The 15,862-nt window shown below is 50.1% G+C and overlaps 1 protein-coding gene across 4 annotated transcripts in view; it reads right to left on the reverse strand.

Moving 5' to 3' along the window:
• Window positions 1–15,862, reverse strand: part of LOC135054805 (NACHT, LRR and PYD domains-containing protein 12-like) — a 211,884-nt gene that overhangs the window by 147,589 nt on the left and 48,433 nt on the right. The gene's annotated exons all lie outside the window — the stretch shown is intronic.

The raw sequence follows: 15,862 nt of genomic DNA on the forward strand, positions 1-15,862 counted from the left end.
TGCAGTCAGTATAAGAGAAGAGCACAGTGACTGTCCTGTGTGGTGATGTGTCCTCCTGCAGTCAGTATAGAGGAAGTGCACAGTGACTGTCCTGTGTGTGATGTGTGCCCTCCTGCAAGTCAGTATAAGAGAAGAGCAACCGTGACTGTCCTGTGTGTGATGTGTCCCTCCTGCAGTCCAGTATAAGAGGAAGTGCACAGTGAACTGTCATGTGTGTGATGTGTCCTCCTGCAGTCAGTATAAGAGGAAGTGCACAGTGACTGTCCTGTGTGTGATGTGTCCTCCTGCAGTCAGTATAAGAGGAAGAGCACAGTGACTGTCCTGTGTGTGATGTGTCCTCCTGCAGTCAGTATAAGAGGAAGTGCACAGTGACTGTCCTGTGTGTGATGTGTCCTCCTGCAGTCAGTATAAGAGGAAGAGCACAGTGACTGTCCTGTGTGTGATGTGTCCTCCTGCAGTCAGTATAAGAGGAAGTGCACAGTGACTGTCCTGTGTGTGATGTGTCCTCCTGCAGTCAGTATAAGAGGAAGTGCACAGTGACTGTCCTGTGTGTGATGTGTCCTCCTGCAGTCAGTATAAGAGGAAGAGCACAGTGACTGTCCTGTGTGATGTGTCCTCCTGCAGTCAGTATAAGAGGAAGTGCACAGTGACTGTCCTGTGTGTGATGTGTCCTCCTGCAGTCAGTATAAGAGGAAGTGCACAGTGACTGTCCTGTGTGTGATGTGTCCTCCTGCAGTCAGTATAAGAGGAAGAGCACAGTGACTGTCCTGTGTGTGATGTGTCCTCCTGCAGTCAGTATAAGAGGAAGTGCACAGTGACTGTCCTGTGTGTGATGTGTCCTCCTGCAGTCAGTATAAGAGGAAGTGCACAGTGACTGTCCTGTGTGTGATGTGTCCTCCTGCAGTCAGTATAAGAGGAAGAGCACAGTGACTGTCCTGTGTGTGATGTGTCCTCCTGCAGTCAGTATAAGAGGAAGTGCACAGTGGACTGTCCTGTGTGTGATGTGTCCTCCTGCAGTCAGTATAAGAGGAAGAGCACAGTGACTGTCCTGTGTGTGATGTGTCCTCCTGCAGTCAGTATAAGAGGAAGTGCACAGTGACTGTCCTGTGTGTGATGTGTCCTCCTGCAGTCAGTATAAGAGGAAGCGCACAGTGACTGTCCTGTGTGTGATGTGTCCTCCTGCAGTCAGTATAAGAGGAAGTGCACAGTGAATGTCCTGTGTGTGATGTGTCCTCCTGCAGTCAGTATTAAGAGGAAGTACACAGTGACTGTCCTGTGTGTGACCAGTGACTGTCCTGTGTGTGATGTGTCCTCCTGCAGTCAGTATAAGAGGAAGTGCACAGTGACTGTCCTGTGTGTGATGTGTCCTCCTGCGGTCAGTATAAGAGGAAATGCACAGTGACTGTCCTGTGTGTGATGTGTCCTCCTGCAGTCAGTATAAGAGGAAGTGCACAGTGACTGTCCTGTGTGTGATGTGTCCTCCTGCACTCAGTATAAGAGGAAGTGCGCAGTGACTGTCCTGTGTGTGATGTGTCCTCCTGCAGTCAGTATAAGAGGAAGTGCACAGTGACTGTCCTGTGTGTGATGTGTCCTCCTGCAGTCAGTATAAGAGGAAGTGCACAGTGACTGTCCTGTGTGTGATGTGTCCTCCTGCAGTCACTATAAGAGGAAGTGCACAGTGACTGTCCTGTGTGTGATGTGTCCTCCTGCAGTCAGTATAAGAGGAAGAGCACAGTGACTGTCCTGTGTGTGATGTGTCCTCCTGCAGTCAGTATAAGAGGAAGTGCACAGTGACTGTCCTGTGTGTGATGTGTCCTCCTGCAGTCAGTATAGGAGGAAGTGCACAGTGACTGTCCTGTGTGTGATGTGTCCTCCTGCAGTCAGTATAAGAGGAAGTACACAGTGACTGTCCTGTATGTGATGTGTCCTCCTGCAGTCAGTATAAGAGGAAGTGCACAGTGACTGTCCTGTGTGTGATGTGTCCTCCTGCAGTCAGTATAAGAGGAAGTGCACAGTGACTGTCCTGTGTGTGATGTGTCCTCCTGCAGTCAGTATAAGAGGAAGTGCACAGTGACTGTCCTGTGTGTGATGTGTCGTCCTGCAGTCAGTATAAGAGGAAGCGCACAGTGACTGTCCTGTGTGTGATGTGTCCTCCTGCAGTCAGTATAAGAGGAAGCGCACAGTGACTGTCCTGTGTGTGATGTGTCCTCCTGCAGTCAGTATAAGAGGAAGCGCACAGTGACTGTCCTGTGTGTGATGTGTCCTCCTGCAGTCAGTATAAGAGGAAGAGCACAGTGACTGTCCTGTGTGTGATGTGTCCTCCTGCAGTCAGTATAAGAGGAAGAGCACAGTGACTGTCCTGTGTGTGATGTGTCCTCCTGCAGTCAGTATAAGAGGAAGTGCACAGTGACTGTCCTGTGTGTGATGTCCTCCTGCAGTCAGTATAAGAGGAAGTGCACAGTGACTGTCCTGTGTGTGATGTTTCCTCCTGCAGTCAGTATAAGAGGAAGCGCACAGTGACTGTCCTGTGTGTGATGTGTCCTCCTGCAGTCAGTATAAGAGGAAGTGCACAGTGACTGTCCTGTGTGTGATGTCCTCCTGCAGTCAGTATAAGAGGAAGTGCACAGTGACTGTCCTGTGTGTGATGTTTCCTCCTGCAGTCAGTATAAGAGGAAGAGCACAGTGACTGTCCTGTGTGTGATGTGTCCTCCTGCAGTCAGTATAAGAGGAAGTGCACAGTGACTGTCCTGTGTGTGATGTGTCCTCCTGCAGTCAGTATAAGAGGAAGTGCACAGTGACTGTCCTGTGTGTGATGTGTCCTCCTGCAGTCAGTATAAGAGGAAGTGCACAGTGACTGTCCTGTGTGTGATGTGTCCTCCTGCAGTCAGTATAAGAGGAAGTGCACAGTGACTGTCCTGTGTGTGATGTGTCCTCCTGCAGTCAGTATAAGAGGAAGAGCACAGTGACTGTCCTGTGTGTGATGTGTCCTCCTGCAGTCAGTATAAGAGGAAGTGCACAGTGACTGTCCTGTGTGTGATGTGTCCTCCTGCAGTCAGTATAAGAGGAAGCGCACAGTGACTGTCCTGTGTGTGATGTGTCCTCCTGCAGTCAGTATAAGAGGAAGTGCACAGTGAATGTCCTGTGTGTGATGTGTCCTCCTGCAGTCAGTATAAGAGGAAGTACACAGTGACTGTCCTGTGTGTGACCAGTGACTGTCCTGTGTGTGATGTGTCCTCCTGCAGTCAGTATAAGAGGAAGTGCACAGTGACTGTCCTGTGTGTGATGTGTCCTCCTGCGGTAAGTATAAGAGGAAGTGCACAGTGACTGTCCTGTGTGTGATGTGTCCTCCTGCAGTCAGTATAAGAGGAAGTGCACAGTGACTGTCCTGTGTGTGATGTGTCCTTCTGCACTCAGTATAAGAGGAAGTGCGCAGTGACTGTCCTGTGTGTGATGTGTCCTCCTGCAGTCAGTATAAGAGGAAGTGCACAGTGACTGTCCTGTGTGTGATGTGTCCTCCTGCAGTCAGTATAAGAGGAAGTGCACAGTGACTGTCCTGTGTGTGATGTGTCCTCCTGCAGTCACTATAAGAGGAAGTGCACAGTGACTGTCCTGTGTGTGATGTGTCCTCCTGCAGTCAGTATAAGAGGAAGAGCACAGTGACTGTCCTGTGTGTGATGTGTCCTCCTGCAGTCAGTATAAGAGGAAGTGCACAGTGACTGTCCTGTGTGTGATGTGTCCTCCTGCAGTCAGTATAGGAGGAAGTGCACAGTGACTGTCCTGTGTGTGATGTGTCCTCCTGCAGTCAGTATAAGAGGAAGTACACAGTGACTGTCCTGTATGTGATGTGTCCTCCTGCAGTCAGTATAAGAGGAAGTGCACAGTGACTGTCCTGTGTGTGATGTGTCCTCCTGCAGTCAGTATAAGAGGAAGTGCACAGTGACTGTCCTGTGTGTGATGTGTCCTCCTGCAGTCAGTATAAGAGGAAGTGCACAGTGACTGTCCTGTGTGTGATGTGTCGTCCTGCAGTCAGTATAAGAGGAAGCGCACAGTGACTGTCCTGTGTGTGATGTGTCCTCCTGCAGTCAGTATAAGAGGAAGCGCACAGTGACTGTCCTGTGTGTGATGTGTCCTCCTGCAGTCAGTATAAGAGGAAGCGCACAGTGACTGTCCTGTGTGTGATGTGTCCTCCTGCAGTCAGTATAAGAGGAAGAGCACAGTGACTGTCCTGTGTGTGATGTGTCCTCCTGCAGTCAGTATAAGAGGAAGTGCACAGTGACTGTCCTGTGTGTGATGTGTCCTCCTGCAGTCAGTATAAGAGGAAGTGCACAGTGACTGTCCTGTGTGTGATGTCCTCCTGCAGTCAGTATAAGAGGAAGTGCACAGTGACTGTCCTGTGTGTGATGTTTCCTCCTGCAGTCAGTATAAGAGGAAGCGCACAGTGACTGTCCTGTGTGTGATGTGTCCTCCCTGCAGTCAGTATAAGAGGAAGTGCACAGAGACTGCTCTGTGTGTGATGTGTCCTCCTGCAGTCAGTATAAGAGGAACTGCACAGTGACTGTCCTGTGTGTGATGTGTCCTCCTGCAGTCAGTATAGGAGGAAGTGCACAGTGACTGTCCTGTGTGTGGTGTCCTCCTGCAGTCAGTATAAGAGGAAGAGCACAATGACTGTCCTGTGTGTGATGTGTCCTCCTGCAGTCAATATAAGAGGAAGTGCACAGTGACTGTCCTGTGTGTGGTGTCCTCCTGCAGTCAGTATAAGAGGAAGAGCACAGTGACTGTCCTGTGTGTGATGTGTCCCTCCAGCAGTCAGTATAAGAGGAAGGGCACAGTGACTGTCCTGTGTGTGATGTGTCCTCCTGCAGTCAGTATAAGAGGAAGTGCACAGTGACTGTCCTGTGTGTGATGTGTCCTCCTGCAGTCAGTATAAGAGGAAGAGCACAGTGACTGTCCTGTGTGTGATGTGTCCTCCTGCAGTCAGTATAAGAGGAAGCGCACAGTGACTGTCCTGTGTGTGATGTGTCCTCCTGCAGTCAGTATAAGAGGAAGCGCACAGTGACTGTCCTGTGTGTGATGTGTCCTCCTGCAGTCAGTATAAGAGGAAGTGCACAGTGAATGTCCTGTGTGTGATGTGTCCTCCTGCAGTCAGTATAAGAGGAAGTACACAGTGACTGTCCTGTGTGTGACCAGTGACTGTCCTGTGTGTGATGTGTCCTCCTGCAGTCAGTATAAGAGGAAGTGCACAGTGACTGTCCTGTGTGTGATGTGTCCTCCTGCGGTAAGTATAAGAGGAAGTGCACAGTGACTGTCCTGTGTGTGATGTGTCCTCCTGCAGTCAGTATAAGAGGAAGTGCACAGTGACTGTCCTGTGTGTGATGTGTCCTTCTGCACTCAGTATAAGAGGAAGTGCGCAGTGACTGTCCTGTGTGTGATGTGTCCTCCTGCAGTCAGTATAAGAGGAAGTGCACAGTGACTGTCCTGTGTGTGATGTGTCCTCCTGCAGTCAGTATAAGAGGAAGTGCACAGTGACTGTCCTGTGTGTGATGTGTCCTCCTGCAGTCACTATAAGAGGAAGTGCACAGTGACTGTCCTGTGTGTGATGTGTCCTCCTGCAGTCAGTATAAGAGGAAGAGCACAGTGACTGTCCTGTGTGTGATGTGTCCTCCTGCAGTCACTATAAGAGGAAGTGCACAGTGACTGTCCTGTGTGTGATGTGTCCTCCTGCAGTCACTATAAGAGGAAGAGCACAGTGACTGTCCTGTGTGTGATGTGTCCTCCTGCAGTCAGTATAAGAGGAAGTGCACAGTGACTGTCCTGTGTGTGATGTGTCCTCCTGCAGTCAGTATAGGAGGAAGTGCACAGTGACTGTCCTGTGTGTGATGTGTCCTCCTGCAGTCAGTATAAGAGGAAGTACACAGTGACTGTCCTGTATGTGATGTGTCCTCCTGCAGTCAGTATAAGAGGAAGTGCACAGTGACTGTCCTGTGTGTGATGTGTCCTCCTGCAGTCAGTATAAGAGGAAGTGCACAGTGACTGTCCTGTGTGTGATGTGTCCTCCTGCAGTCAGTATAAGAGGAAGTGCACAGTGACTGTCCTGTGTGTGATGTGTCGTCCTGCAGTCAGTATAAGAGGAAGCGCACAGTGACTGTCCTGTGTGTGATGTGTCCTCCTGCAGTCAGTATAAGAGGAAGCGCACAGTGACTGTCCTGTGTGTGATGTGTCCTCCTGCAGTCAGTATAAGAGGAAGCGCACAGTGACTGTCCTGTGTGTGATGTGTCCTCCTGCAGTCAGTATAAGAGGAAGTGCACAGTGAATGTCCTGTGTGTGATGTGTCCTCCTGCAGTCAGTATAAGAGGAAGTACACAGTGACTGTCCTGTGTGTGACCAGTGACTGTCCTGTGTGTGATGTGTCCTCCTGCAGTCAGTATAAGAGGAAGTGCACAGTGACTGTCCTGTGTGTGATGTGTCCTCCTGCGGTAAGTATAAGAGGAAGTGCACAGTGACTGTCCTGTGTGTGATGTGTCCTCCTGCAGTCACTATAAGAGGAAGTGCACAGTGACTGTCCTGTGTGTGATGTGTCCTCCTGCAGTCAGTATAAGAGGAAGAGCACAGTGACTGTCCTGTGTGTGATGTGTCCTCCTGCAGTCAGTATAAGAGGAAGTGCACAGTGACTGTCCTGTGTGTGATGTGTCCTCCTGCAGTCAGTATAGGAGGAAGTGCACAGTGACTGTCCTGTGTGTGATGTGTCCTCCTGCAGTCAGTATAAGAGGAAGTACACAGTGACTGTCCTGTATGTGATGTGTCCTCCTGCAGTCAGTATAAGAGGAAGTGCACAGTGACTGTCCTGTGTGTGATGTGTCCTCCTGCAGTCAGTATAAGAGGAAGTGCACAGTGACTGTCCTGTGTGTGATGTGTCCTCCTGCAGTCAGTATAAGAGGAAGTGCACAGTGACTGTCCTGTGTGTGATGTGTCGTCCTGCAGTCAGTATAAGAGGAAGCGCACAGAGACTGCTCTGTGTGTGATGTGTCCTCCTGCAGTCAGTATAAGAGGAAGAGCATAGTGACTGTCCTGTGTGTGATGTGTCCTCCAGCAGTCAGTATAAGAGGAAGTGCACAGTGTCTGTCCTGTGTGTGATGTGTCCTCCTGCAGTCAGTATAAGAGGAAGTGCACAGTGACTGTCCTGTGTGTGGTGTCCTCCTGCAGTCAGTATAAGAGGAAGAGCACAGTGACTGTCCTGTGTGTGATGTGTCCTCCAGCAGTCAGTATAAGAGGAAGTGCACAGTGACTGTCCTGTGTGTGATGTGTCCTCCTGCAGTCAGTATAAGAGGAAGTGCACAGTGACTGTCCCTTGTGTGATGTGTCCTCCTGCAGTGAGTATAAGAGGAAGTGCACAGTGACTGTCATGTGTGTGATGTGTCCTCCTGCAGTCAGTATAAGAGGAAGTGCACAGTGACTGTCCTGTGTGTGATGTGTCCTCCTGCAGTCAGTATAAGAGGAAGTGCACAGTGACTGTCCTGTGTGTGATGTTTCCTCCTGCAGTCAGTATAAGAGGAAGCGCACAGTGACTGTCCTGTGTGTGATGTGTCCTCCTGCAGTCAGTATAAGAGGAAGTGCACAGAGACTGCTCTGTGTGTGATGTGTCCTCCTGCAGTCAGTATAAGAGGAACTGCACAGTGACTGTCCTGTGTGTGATGTGTCCTCCTGCAGTCAGTATAGGAGGAAGTGCACAGTGACTGTCCTGTGTGTGGTGTCCTCCTGCAGTCAGTATAAGAGGAAGAGCACAATGACTGTCCTGTGTGTGATGTGTCCTCCTGCAGTCAATATAAGAGGAAGTGCACAGTGACTGTCCTGTGTGTGGTGTCCTCCTGCAGTCAGTATAAGAGGAAGAGCACAGTGACTGTCCTGTGTGTGATGTGTCCTCCAGCAGTCAGTATAAGAGGAAGGGCACAGTGACTATCCTGTGTGTGATGTGTCCTCCTGCAGTCAGTATAAGAGGAAGTGCACAGTGACTGTCCTGTGTGTGATGTGTCCTCCTGCAGTCAGTATAAGAGGAAGAGCATAGTGACTGTCCTGTGTGTGATGTGTCCTCCAGCAGTCAGTATAAGAGGAAGTGCACAGTGTCTGTCCTGTGTGTGATGTGTCCTCCTGCAGTCAGTATAAGAGGAAGTGCACAGTGACTGTCCTGTGTGTGGTGTCCTCCTGCAGTCAGTATAAGAGGAAGAGCACAGTGACTGTCCTGTGTGTGATGTGTCCTCCAGCAGTCAGTATAAGAGGAAGTGCACAGTGACTGTCCTGTGTGTGATGTGTCCTCCTGCAGTCAGTATAAGAGGAAGTGCACAGTGACTGTCCCTTGTGTGATGTGTCCTCCTGCAGTGAGTATAAGAGGAAGTGCACAGTGACTGTCATGTGTGTGATGTGTCCTCCTGCAGTCAGTATAAGAGGAAGTGCACAGTGACTGTCCTGTGTGTGATGTGTCCTCCTGCAGTCAGTATAAGAGGAAGTGCACAGTGACTGTCCTGTGTGTGATGTGTCCTCCTGCAGTCAGTATAAGAGGAAGTGCACAGTAACTGTCCTGTGTGTGATGTGTCCTCCTGCAGTCAGTATAAGAGGAAGTGCACAGAGACTGCTCTGTGTGTGATGTGTCCTCCTGCAGTCAGTATAAGAGGAACTGCACAGTGACTGTCCTGTGTGTGATGTGTCCTCCTGCAGTCAGTATAGGAGGAAGTGCACAGTGACTGTCCTGTGTGTGGTGTCCTCCTGCAGTCAGTATAGGAGGAAGTGCACAGTGACTGTCCTGTGTGTGGTGTCCTCCTGCAGTCAGTATAAGAGGAAGAGCACAGTGACTGTCCTGTGTGTGATGTGTCCTCCTGCAGTCAGTATAAGAGGAAGTGCACAGTGACTGTCCTGTGTGTGATGTGTCCTCCTGCAGTCAGTATAAGAGGAAGTGCACAGTGACTGTCCTGTGTGTGATGTGTCCTCCTGCGGTCAGTATAAGAGGAAGCGCACAGTGACTGTCCTGTGTGTGATGTGTCCTCCTGCAGTCAGTATAAGAGGAAGCGCACAGTGACTGTCCTGTGTGTGATGTGTCCTCCTGCAGTCAGTATAAGAGGAAGTGCACAGTGACTGTCCTGTGTGTGATGTGTCCTCCTGCAGTCAGTATAAGAGGAAGTGCACAGTGACTGTCCTGTGTGTGATGTGTCCTCCTGCAGTCAGTATAAGAGGAAGTGCACAGTGACTGTCCTGTGTGTGATGTGTCCTCCTGCAGTCAGTATAATAGAAAGTGCACAGTGACTGTCCTGTGTGTGGTGTCCTCCTGCAGTCAGTATAAGAGGAAGAGCACAGTGACTGTCCTGTGTGTGATGTGTCCTCCAGCAGTCAGTATAAGAGGAAGTGCACAGTGACTGTCCTGTGTGTGATGTGTCCTCCTGCAGTCAGTATAAGAGGAAGTGCACAGTGACTGTCCTGTGTGTGGTTTCCTCCTGCAGTCAGTATAAGAGGAAGAGCACAGTGACTGTCCTGTGTGTGATGTGTCCTCCAGCAGTCAGTATAAGAGGAAGTGCACAGTGACTGTCCTGTGTGTGATGTGTCCTCCTGCAGTCAGTATAAGAGGAAGTGCACAGTGACTGTCCTGTGTGTGATGTGTCCTCCGGCAGTCAGTATAAGAGGAAGTGCACAGTGACTGTCCTGTGTGTGATGTGTCCTCCTGCAGTCAGTATAAGAGGAAGAGCACAGTGAGTTTCCTGTGTGTGATGTGTCCTCCAGCAGTGAGTATAAGAGGAAGTGCACAGTGACTGTCCTGTGTGTGATGTGTCCTCCAGCAGTCAGTATAAGAGGAAGTGCACAGTGACTGTCCTGTGTGTGATGTGTCCTCCTGCAGTCAGTATAAAAGGAAGAGCACAATGACTGTCCTGTGTGTGATGTGTCCTCCAGCAGTCAGTATAAGAGGAAGTGCACAGTGACTGTCCTGTGTGTGATGGGTCCTCCTGCAGTCAGTATAAGAGGAAGTGCACAGTGACTGTCCTGTGTGTGATGTGTCCTCCAGCAGTCAGTATAAGAGGAAGTGCACAGTGACTGTCCTGTGTGTGATGTGTCCTCCAGCAGTCAGTATAAGAGGAAGTGCACAGTGACTGTCCTGTGTGTGATGTGTCCTCCAGCAGTCAGTATAAGAGGAAGTGCACAGTGACTGTCCTGTGTGTGATGTGTCCTCCAGCAGTCAGTATAAGAGGAAGTACACAGTGACTGTCCTGTGTGTGATGTGTCCTCCAGCAGTCAGTATAAGAGGAAGTGCACAGTGACTGTCCTGTGTGTGATGTGTCCTCCAGCAGTCAGTATAAGAGGAAGTGCACAGTGTCTGTCCTGTGTGTGATGTGTCCTCCTGCAGTCAGTATAAGAGGAAATGCACAGTGACTGTCCTGTGTGTGGTGTCCTCCTGCAGTCAGTATAAGAGGAAGAGCACAGTGACTGTCCTGTGTGTGATGTGTCCTCCAGCAGTCAGTATAAGAGGTAGTGCACAGTGACTGTCCTGTGTGTGATGTGTCCTCCTGCAGTCAGTATAAGAGGAAGTGCACAGTGACTGTCCCTTGTGTGATGTGTCCTCCTGCAGTGAGTATAAGAGGAAGTGCACAGTGACTGTCCTGTGTGTGATGTGTCCTCCTGCAGTGAGTATAAGAGGAAGTGCACAGTGACTGTCCTGTGTGTGATGTGTCCTCCTGCAGTCAGTATAAGAGGAAGTGCACAGTGACTGTCCTGTGTGTGATGTGTCCTCCTGCAGTCAGTATAAGAGGAAGTGCACAGTGACTGTCCTGTGTGTGATGTGTCCTCCTGCAGTCAGTATAAGAGGAAGTGCACAGTGACTGTCCTGTGTGTGATGTGTCCTCCTGCAGTCAGTATAAGAGGAAGTGCACAGTGACTGTCCTGTGTGTGATGTGTCCTCCTGCAGTCAGTATAAGAGGAAGTGCACAGAGACTGCTCTGTGTGTGATGTGTCCTCCTGCAGTCAGTATAAGAGGAACTGCACAGTGACTGTCCTGTGTGTGATGTGTCCTCCTGCAGTCAGTATAGGAGGAAGTGCACAGTGACTGTCCTGTGTGTGGTGTCCTCCTGCAGTCAGTATAAGAGGAAGAGCACAGTGACTGTCCTGTGTGTGATGTGTCCTTCTGCAGTCAGTATAAGAGGAAGTGCACAGTGACTGTCCTGTGTGTGATGTGTCCTCCTGCAGTCAGTATAAGAGGAAGAGCACAGTGACTGTCCTGTGTGTGATGTGTCCTCCTGCAGTCAGTATAAGAGGAAGTGCACAGTGACTGTCCTGTGTGTGATGTGTCCTCCTGCAGTCAGTATAAGAGGAAGTGCACAGTGACTGTCCTGTGTGTGATGTGTCCTCCTGCAGTCAGTATAAGATGAAGAGCACAGTGACTGTCCTGTGTGTGATGTGTCCTCCTGCAGTCATTATAAGAGGAAGTGCACAGTGACTGTCCTGTGTGTGATGTGTCCTCCTGCAGTCAGTATAAGAGGAAGAGCACAGTGACTGTCCTGTGTGTGATGTGTCCTCCTGCAGTCAGTATAAGAGGAAGTGCACAGTGACTGTCCTGTGTGTGATGTGTCCTCCTGCAGTCAGTATAAGAGGAAGCGCACAGTGACTGTCCTGTGTGTGATGTGTCCTCCTGCAGTCAGTATAGGAGGAAGTGCACAGTGACTGTCCTGTGTGTGGTGTCCTCCTGCAGTCAGTATAAGAGGAAGAGCACAGTGACTGTCCTGTGTGTGATGTGTCCTCCTGCAGTCAGTATAAGAGGAAGTGCACAGTGACTGTCCTGTGTGTGATGTGTCCTCCTGCAGTCAGTATAAGAGGAACTGCACAGTGACTGTCCTGTGTGTGATGTGTCCTCCTGCAGTCAGTATAAGAGGAAGTGCACAGTGACTGTCCTGTGTGTGATGTGTCCTCCTGCAGTCAGTATAAGAGGAAGTGCACAGTGACTGTCCTGTGTGTGATGTGTCCTCCTGCAGTCAGTATTAGTGGAAGTGTACAGTGACTGTACTGTGTGTGATGTGTCCTCCTGCAGTCAGTATAAGAGGAAGTGCACAGTGACTGTCCTGTGTGTGATATGTCCTCCTGCAGTCAGTATAAGAGGAAGTGCACAGTGACTGTCCTGTGTGTGATGTGTCCTCCTGCAGTCAGTATAAGAGGAAGAGCACAGTGACTGTCCTGTGTGTGATGTGTCCTCCAGCAGTCAGTATAAGAGGAAGTGCACAGTGACTGTCCTGTGTGTGATGTGTCCTCCTGCTGTCAGTATAAGAGGAAGTGCACAGTGACTGTCCCTTGTGTGATGTGTCCTCCTGCAGTGAGTATAAGAGGAAGAGCACAGTGACTGTCCTGTGTGTGATGTGTCCTCCTGCAGTGAGTATAAGAGGAAGTGCACAGTGACTGTCCTGTGTGTGATGTGTCCTCCTGCAGTCAGTATAAGAGGAAGTGCACAGTGACTGTCCTGTGTGTGATGTGTCCTCCTGCAGTCAGTATAAGAGGAAGTGCACAGTGACTGTACTGTGTGTGATGTGTCCTCCTGCAGTCAGTATAAGAGGAAGTGCACAGTGACTGTCCTGTGTGTGATGTGTCCTCCTGCAGTCAGTATAAGAGGAAGTGCACAGTGACTGTCCTGTGTGTGATGTGTCCTCCTGCAGTCAGTATAAGAGGAAGTGCACAGAGACTGCTGTGTGTGATGTGTCCTCCTGCAGTCAGTATAAGAGGAACTGCACAGTGACTGTCCTGTGTGTGATGTGTCCTCCTGCAGTCAGTATAGGAGGAAGTGCACAGTGACTGTCCTGTGTGTGGTGTCCTCCTGCAGTCAGTATAAGAGGAAGAGCACAGTGACTGTCCTGTGTGTGATGTGTCCTCCTGCAGTCAGTATAAGAGGAAGTGCACAGTGACTGTCCTGTGTGTGATGTGTCCTCCTGCAGTCAGTATAAGAGGAAGAGCACAGTGACTGTCCTGTGTGTGATGTGTCCTCCTGCAGTCAGTATAAGAGGAAGTGCACAGTGACTGTCCTGTGTGTGATGTGTCCTCCTGCAGTCAGTATAAGAGGAAGTGCACAGTGACTGTCCTGTGTGTGATGTGTCCTCCTGCAGTCAGTATAAGAGGAAGAGCACAGTGACTGTCCTGTGTGTGATGTGTCCTCCTGCAGTCAGTATAAGAGGAAGTGCACAGTGACTGTCCTGTGTGTGATGTGTCCTCCTGCAGTCAGTATAAGAGGAAGAGCACAGTGACTGTCCTGTGTGTGATGTGTCCTCCTGCAGTCAGTATAAGAGGAAGTGCACAGTGACTGTCCTGTGTGTGATGTGTCCTCCTGCAGTCAGTATAAGAGGAAGCGCACAGTGACTGTCCTGTGTGTGATGTGTCCTCCTGCAGTCAGTATAGGAGGAAGTGCACAGTGACTGTCCTGTGTGTGGTGTCCTCCTGCAGTCAGTATAAGAGGAAGTGCACAGTGACTGTCCTGTGTGTGATGTGTCCTCCTGCTGTCAGTATAAGAGGAAGAGCACAGTGACTGTCCTGTGTGTGATGTGTCCTCCTGCTGTCAGTATAAGAGGAAGTGCACAGTGACTGTCCTGTGTGTGATGTGTCCTCCTGCAGTCAGTATAAGAGGAAGTGCACAGTGACTGTCCTGTGTGTGATGTGTCCTCCTGCAGTCAGTATAAGAGGAAGTGCACAGTGACTGTCCTGTGTGTGATGTGTCCTCCTGCAGTGAGTATAAGAGGAAGTGCACAGTGACTGTCCTGTGTGTGATGTGTCCTCCTGCAGTGAGTATAAGAGGAAGTGCACAGTGACTGTCCTGTGTGTGATGTGTCCTCCAGCAGTCAGTATAAGAGGAAGTGCACAGTGACTGTCCTGTGTGTGATGTGTCCTCCAGCAGTCAGTATAAGAGGAAGTGCACAGTGTCTGTCCTGTGTGTGATGTGTCCTCCTGCAGTCAGTATAAGAGGAAATGCACAGTGACTGTCCTGTGTGTGGTGTCCTCCTGCAGTCAGTATAAGAGGAAGAGCACAGTGACTGTCCTGTGTGTGATGTGTCCTCCAGCAGTCAGTATAAGAGGAAGTGCACAGTGACTGTCCTGTGTGTGATGTGTCCTCCTGCAGTCAGTATAAGAGGAAGTGCACAGTGACTGTCCCTTGTGTGATGTGTCCTCCTGCAGTGAGTATAAGAGGAAGTGCACAGTGACTGTCCTGTGTGTGATGTGTCCTCCTGCAGTGAGTATAAGAGGAAGTGCACAGTGACTGTCCTGTGTGTGATGTGTCCTCCTGCAGTCTGTATAAGAGGAAGTGCACAGTGACTGTCCTGTGTGTGATGTGTCCTCCTGCAGTCAGTATAAGAGGAAGTGCACAGTGACTGTCCTGTGTGTGATGTGTCCTCCTGCAGTCAGTATAAGAGGAAGTGCACAGTGACTGTCCTGTGTGTGATGTGTCCTCCTGCAGTCAGTATAAGAGGAAGTGCACAGAGACTGCTCTGTGTGTGATGTGTCCTCCTGCAGTCAGTATAAGAGGAACTGCACAGTGACTGTCCTGTGTGTGATGTGTCCTCCTGCAGTCAGTATAGGAGGAAGTGCACAGTGACTGTCCTGTGTGTGGTGTCCTCCTGCAGTCAGTATAAGAGGTAGAGCACAGTGACTGTCCTGTGTGTGATGTGTCCTTCTGCAGTCAGTATAAGAGGAAGTGCACAGTGACTGTCCTGTGTGTGATGTGTCCTCCTGCAGTCAGTATAAGAGGAAGTGCACAGTGACTGTCCTGTGTGTGATGTGTCCTCCTGCAGTGAGTATAAGAGGAAGTGCACAGTGACTGTCCTGTGTGTGATGTGTCCTCCTGCAGTCAGTATAAGAGGAAGTGCACAGTGACTGTCCTGTGTGTGATGTGTCCTCCTGCAGTCAGTATAAGAGGAAGTGCACAGTGACTGTCCTGTGTGTGATGTGTCCTCCTGCAGTCAGTATAAGAGGAAGTGCACAGAGACTGCTGTGTGTGATGTGTCCTCCTGCAGTCAGTATAAGAGGAACTGCACAGTGACTGTCCTGTGTGTGATGTGTCCTCCTGCAGTCAGTATAGGAGGAAGTGCACAGTGACTGTCCTGTGTGTGATGTGTCCTCCTGCAGTCAGTATAAGAGGAAGTGCACAGTGACTGTCCTGTGTGTGATGTGTCCTCCTGCAGTCACTATAAGAGGAAGTGCACAGTGACTGTCCTGTGTGTGATGTGTCCTCCTGCAGTCAGTATAAGAGGAAGAGCACAGTGACTGTCCTGTGTGTGATGTGTCCTCCTGCAGTCACTATAAGAGGAAGTGCACAGTGACTGTCCTGTGTGTGATGTGTCCTCCTGCAGTCACTATAAGAGGAAGAGCACAGTGACTGTCCTGTGTGTGATGTGTCCTCCTGCAGTCAGTATAAGAGGAAGTGCACAGTGACTGTCCTGTGTGTGATGTGTCCTCCTGCAGTCAGTATAGGAGGAAGTGCACAGTGACTGTCCTGTGTGTGATGTGTCCTCCTGCAGTCAGTATAAGAGGAAGTACACAGTGACTGTCCTGTATGTGATGTGTCCTCCTGCAGTCAGTATAAGAGGAAGTGCACAGTGACTGTCCTGTGTGTGATGTGTCCTCCTGCAGTCAGTATAAGAGGAAGTGCACAGTGACTGTCCTGTGTGTGATGTGTCCTCCTGCAGTCAGTATAAGAGGAAGTGCACAGTGACTGTCCTGTGTGTGATGTGTCGTCCTGCAGTCAGTATAAGAGGAAGCGCACAGTGACTGTCCTGTGTGTGATGTGTCCTCCTGCAGTCAGTATAAGAGGAAGCGCACAGTGACTGTCCTGTGTGTGATGTGTCCTCCTGCAGTCAGTATAAGAGGA

Source organism: Pseudophryne corroboree, chromosome 3 (genome assembly GCF_028390025.1).
Source record: "Pseudophryne corroboree isolate aPseCor3 chromosome 3, aPseCor3.hap2, whole genome shotgun sequence".
NCBI classification, from domain to species: domain Eukaryota; kingdom Metazoa; phylum Chordata; class Amphibia; order Anura; family Myobatrachidae; genus Pseudophryne; species Pseudophryne corroboree.